Source organism: Phascolarctos cinereus, unplaced genomic scaffold, assembly GCF_003287225.1.
Source record: "Phascolarctos cinereus isolate Bilbo 61053 unplaced genomic scaffold, phaCin_HiC Scaffold_4;HRSCAF=312, whole genome shotgun sequence".
NCBI classification, from domain to species: Eukaryota; Metazoa; Chordata; class Mammalia; order Diprotodontia; family Phascolarctidae; genus Phascolarctos; species Phascolarctos cinereus.
Window position 1 is genome coordinate 592,810,124 of NW_027555847.1, and position 6,495 is coordinate 592,816,618.

A 6,495-nucleotide genomic window follows, 5' to 3' on the forward strand; every position below is an offset into this window, starting at 1 on the left:
AAAAAATTTCTCCCTGCTGAAGTGTACACAGTTCCAGGGAAGAGGAGTCACATTTTTTGGTGTAGAATTGGTCCCCGAGGGCTTACTTGGAGATGTGGAACATTGCTAAGCTTGGCTCATAAGCCCTTTTTTCATTTGATATGAGGTTTAAGATCCTAGGTAATCTGCAGGGGCTAGTGGACTTTTGCCATATTTTCCTTTTTATTTTTGTGAACTGTTTATTATAACATTTTATAAAAGACATAGGAAGCCACTTTGGCTAAGCAAATGTTCCAAAACCAATGGGTGGAAGTTACAAGGAGGCAGATTTAGTTTCAATATAAAATTTTCTAATATTGTCCCACAGTGAAATAGGCTTCCTTGTTAGGGGGTATTTAAGTAGTATCTTTGCCATGCAAGATTTGGGCCTGCAAGTGCTCTAAGAGGAATTCAGGCATCACGCAAGTGGCTGGATAACATGATTTCTGTTCATCAACTTTCGTGCTCTGGGAGTGCTCCACGGAGTCTCCAAATGACCTAACCTGACCTAGGAGAGATCCCTTTCTGTAGCTCAAACCCAGAAAGTCCCTCACTAAGTTTTTACTTATTAAGAAGAGTTTTCTAGTTCTTTAAAATAGCCTGAATACATGGCTGTCTGCTTTCTCAACCCTTCTTAATTCTTGGGCTTTCCCTCCCTCGGTTATTTCCTGTTTATCTGGTACATAGCTTGTTTCTTTGCATTTGTTTGCTTCTCCTCCTTTAGATGGTAAGCTCCTCGAGGGCAGGGATTGTATTTGCCTCTTTTTGCACTTAAACCACGGATGTCTAGCATATAGTGGATGCATAATAAGTGTTTGTTGATCTTTGAGGCTTTTTTACTGGGGAAGGGCAATATCCCAGACCACAGAATCCCAGAATGTGAATCGGAAGGGACCATAATATCCACCTGTAATCCCATCTTTACCAGAACAAGCCTCTATAATGTATCTGTCAAGTGGCTAATCTGCCTTTGCTTGGAGACCCCCCATTGAGGGGGAGCACACTACTTCCCAAAGCAGCTCACTTTGAGGTAACTCATTGTTGGGAAATTTTTCCTGACATTGAACCTAAACCTCTCTCTTTGCAGCTTGCCCCCACTTCTCCCAGCTCTGACGCTCTTGGGAAAGCACTGCTATTCACAGGGGGCCCACTTAGCTGTTCCCAGAGAGCTGGCACCAGGACTTTCCCATATCTAAACGGAGTTCATTTTGCTCTGTGCCAAACCACAGTCCCTCTGCCAGGATGTCCACTGGCTTCAACACTGGGAAAGTAGAACAGAAGAAGAAGGTGCTGAGGAAGCCAGGCTTTGTTGCTTTTTAAAGGGTTCACATAGTCCTGGCCTAGGCAGGGACGTGGTTAAGTCCAAAGCCCAGATTGCAATCTTGTTTAACTACCTCTTTGAGATGGATCTCAAAACAAGGCAGATACATTTGCATTCACAATCCTCTCAGTTTTAGTGAGTTTAGAGTGGGAAAAAGAGAAGGAGAATTGATTGCATTTAGGTAGCTGGACAAGGTTTGCAGATCGACTAACAAGTTTTATCTCCTTGGGTCCTTACAACAACCCCTAGAGGCAGGTGCTATTATTATCCCCATTTTATAGATGAGGAAAATGGAGCTTAAGTGACTTGCCTTCTTGTTGTTCAGTTGTTCACCCTTCTCCCTTTCCTCCTAAGCTGGCTCAGGAGAAGCTATCTGCCTGCAAGAAGGAATGGGGGGGATAACATGGTAGGGGGGAAGGGGAGTAATCCCCACTTTGTAATTTGTGATCTATCACTGACAGACTCCAGATACCCCCAGATCAGCATCCAGAATATCAGGGAAACATATGCTTCTGGGACTAGAGCAGCTATTCAAGGGGTTGTACTGGGGCTCAGGTCTCTCTTCTTTCTGCTCACAGCACTGGTCGGTCTGGGAGAATCCTTGAAGGACATGGTTCCTTCCAGAGTCCCTTAGGTTCACAGCCTGGTTCATGACTTCCAGGACTCCAAAGATGAACCTTAATAGATGTTTGGGTAAAGACAAAAACAAAACAAAATTAAAAAGAAAAGCACCAACCCCATCACTATATGATTTGTGGTATCCCTTATCTCTGCATAGTGTTTTATAGTTTACAAAGCGCTTTCACGTATACAATGATATTTTATCCTCACAATTATCTTGTGATGAGTAGTGTTATTTCCACTTTACTGATGAGCGTTCTTGAGTTGGGAGAGGTTAAGTTATTTGTCTAAGGACTTGTAGCTAATTCAGTCACAGAGCCAGAATTAGAATTCAGGTTTTCGAATGACTAATCCAGCATTATCACAACCCAATTTTACTGGATACTTTCATTAACTCCATAAAAGTTAAGTATCACAGTACAAATTAATGGGGGAGTAGATGGTGCAGCAGATAGATGTTTGCCACTGGAGAAGGAAATGGCAAACCATTCCAGCATCTTTGCCAAGAAAACCCCATGGACAGAATTCCCCGGGGTCATGAAGAGTGGGACACAACTGAAATGACTGAACAACAACAAGTTAATAAGGGACCAATCCCGAGGTCATTGCGAACAATAGTGCTGAATGCAGATTGCCATGTTTGTTAGATTATAGGCTCCCCTTTCCCAAGTCTGCCTTGTACAAAAACCAAGAACAGAATATAATCAAATTCTTAGTAAGAGAATGACCATAAAAGTGTTGAAGATAGAACAGTGATGATCAACATGAACAACTATGTTTACTTATATAAACAATATGTAACAATATGTACATATACCTACAAAAATATCCCTAAAAGTCTATGGCAATCTCCTACCAGATTACAGAGTCCAGGGGGAAGTGGGCTCCAGCTTAGCGAGCACATGGGACAAAGAACCTATTTTCCCATTTGTGGAGCGCTCAGGAAAGTTTCCTCTGAGCTTGGTGAATGTGCCTCCAATCTGTCCTTGGCTTTCAATGCAGATGCTACTATTAGACAATCCAAGATACCATGAGGGCCCCAAAAGGAGGATGGGAAGTCCAATATCCTCTAATCCTTTGAAGTTTATAAGGTGTTCCTCCACCAGAGGAGTTAAGAAAAGAAAACCTAGGCTGAAGCCAGAGCTGAAGCTTTTCCCTTCTACTGTCAAACAGTTCTTTTTAGGGAAGTTAGCTCCAACCTTTTAAATGAATCTCTTTTCAACTCATTTGATAATTTACAGATGGGGAAGCTAGGTGGCACAGTGGATAGAGTACCAGTAGATAGAATCAGGAGGACCTGCATTCAAATCTGGCCTCAGACACTTACTAGCTGTATGACCCTGGGCAAGTCACTTAATCCTGATTGCCTCCAAAAACCAAATGTATAGATGACCCATGAAGCATGGCCAAGTTTCCTTAGCCTATCCAAACACAATTCTAGTGCAATGTCATTCCAATTGAAAAGATATTTCATACTTCATCTAAGGTCTGTGATTTAAATTGATTGATTGGTATCTTATCACTTACTTTAAGTGAGATAGAGTTGAATAAATCAATCATACCACCTTTGCAACTTGATTTATTGTTTTGCTGATTCCTAGACTTAAGAAAGTGATAAAGAAAATGTTAATAATGCAGATTAAATTTAACACCCCTGGTTATTAAATACTGAGCAGCACATCCCTGATTAGACCGCATCATTTCCCAAAGAACCAATGATCCTAAGGAGGGCTCATGGTCTATATTCTCACTGGGCAGAGGTGAGCCCTCTCTGTTCTCCAGTGTGACTGAACATATGTCTGGTTATGTCAGAAGATGACTCCACTACTTTCATCCCTGTTCCCCATCTTACAGCTTTCAGTTCAGTTGTGTGGTCATTTTTCAGTTGTGTCTGACTTGGTGACCCAGTTTGAGGGTTCCTTGACAAAGATACCGGAATGCTTTGCCATTTCCTTCTCTATCTAATTTTACAGATGAGGAAACTGAGGAAAACAGGTTAAGTGACTTGCCCAGGGTTACACAGCTAGTGAATGTCTGAGGCCAGATTAACCTAGAGGATGAGTCTTCCTGACTCCAGGCTCAGTGTTCTATCCACTGTGCAACCTAACTGCCCACCTTAGTAAATACCCTAAAATTCTTTAAGGCTTACTAACTAAAATGACTCTCAACTGATCATTTCTTTTTGAAGAGGGGGAGGAAGCACAACAATAGTGAGTTGAGTCAATGGCATTAGTTAGCCAGTCAATCAATCAGTCAGTAAACATTTATTAAGTGCCTACTGTGTGCCAGGTGAGCTAAGATGGAAACTGGGATGGGACCTCTAATTCCTCACAGGCTTCTGCCTTTCTGTTTCCTTTTCCAAGCATAGGTCAGAGACCAGAGTCCCTGTGTAGCAGAGTTGCACATAGAGCAGATTTTCTCAGCTCTGGGGTCTAGGCCATGTTTGAGATTGAAGCTTCCTAAACTTGGAAGCTGGAGGACCAAAGCCACAGCACTGGTGAGGTGGCAAGAGGTCTAGGCCTTGCCCGTTTCACTCTTGCCATGAGATGCTTGGGCAGTGCAGGTCATTGGGAGGAAGAATTTGTTCAATACTTCCCAAAGTGTCCTTGCCTACTGGGGAGAGTCTAATGGACTTTTTGAGCTCATTATGTTTCTGTGTTTGCTCATAGGCTCCTGTGAGTTCTTTGCACATTTTCTGTGCTGGGTGGAATAGGATACTCTATACCCAATACCCGTATTTCATATTCAGTACAGACTGGGGATCCTGTCATCCTCACTTAGGGAAACTAGACATGTAACACATTTAAGTTTTATGGAGTATTGCCATTGTTTTTCAAATGTTTCAAAGAATTTGCTTGTGAATTTATCGGGCCTGGAGTTTTTTCTTTTGGGATTTCATTTATGACTTGTTTCTTTTTCTGAAATTGGGTTAAGTCCTCTATGCCTTGTTCTGTTAATGTGAGCTTTTTACATTTTTGTGCAATCTTGACTCACGTCTGTGAGGCAGATTGATAAAATAGGGCCTGAATTCATAGTAATTCTGCCCTTATGAGGACAGTTATGAAAAGCTCACGCTTATACTCCAAGTTAGAAAGCAAAGGTCCAACAAATGGGGTTGAGGTTGAGCTCCCAGCCTGGCACTATGAAAGATCCTTCTCTGCTGCCTGGCCCCCAGTGCACCCTCACTGCAAACAAAGGAACACCCAGTGACATAAGTATAGGATTGATCACCGATGTTTATAAGAAATAATGTTAGATCTTGCAAAGGTATTCTTTAACAAAATAAATTTAAGAATAACATAGTGGAAGCAAGGCTGGGGTAGGGTACGATCTGCCTGTTCTTCTCAGCTGGCTTGTGTCTTTCTTTGCTCCTGCTACAGTGTCCAGTGCCAACGATAAAACACAGAGTCATACCTACCACATGTCCATTTATAGAGGTCATCTTTCATGGTCTTACAGAAGACAACTGCAGATGTGACAATGGCTGGTGCCCTGATCCTGCCAGTGCCATGGGACAGCTGCTACTTTTCTTCTCCTCATTCTCTTTGAGAGTCATCCAAAACTGTTGTCCATAGCCATGGTCACTGTGGGTGAAAAACCTTCACCCTACCCCTGTTTGAGGGCTGATCTCAAGTTACCCTTTTCCCAAACTAGCAAGAACTATAAATACCAGGGGACTTTGTAGCTAGCCAACCCTTTACAGAGGTTGTTATATTTGTAAATATTTACCCATTTAGTTTAGTTGTCAATTTTGGGGATATACTTGGGCAAAATACTTTCTGCTAATTTCTTTGACTCCTTCATTGGCTGTAAATTATCTTTTTCATTTTTGATATTGGTCTTCCCCCTTTTTAAAAATCAAATTAGCTAGCAATTCATCAATTTTATTTATCTCTTGATTTTTAGGATTATATTTTGGTGTTTGGGAGTTTTAAATTTGTTGGATTTCTGTGTTGTTTTTTTTGGTTGAATGTCCTATTCCTCAATTTTTTCTTCTATTGATGAAAGTGTTTAGAGATATAAAATATCCCCTAAAGACTGCTTAACTGTGTCAGTATCCCCATGCCAAGACCACCACTCTCTTTTTGCTCCTCTGTTTTTACTATTAGGAGACATCCTGTTTTCCAGAGCTAAGGACCAGCAAACAAGCTGCACCCTGAGCTTGGCATAACAACAATCCTGTGTGCTTATCCTCTGAATGAACTCTGCTGCAACCAAATCACAGAGCTGACTATCCCTGAGCTTCGACAAGCACCAGCAGGCCCAGACATGAAGCCCTATTATGAGTGGACCCTAGGCAACCTTGCCTCACTGTTGCCATTATGCCTCTCCACTGTTGCTACACCATACTGTTTGATTCTTTGTCTAGCCACAACTATATATACATATACATATACATATGTGTATATACGTGTATATTTATTTGTCTCAGTTTAGCCCCACTGCCTTGTGTCTCCTCCCAGAGGAGGCCCCAGCACATGTGTCTAGTTTCCCTCTTCCAAAAGAATAAAGAAAACCTTTTCCTTATGACCACT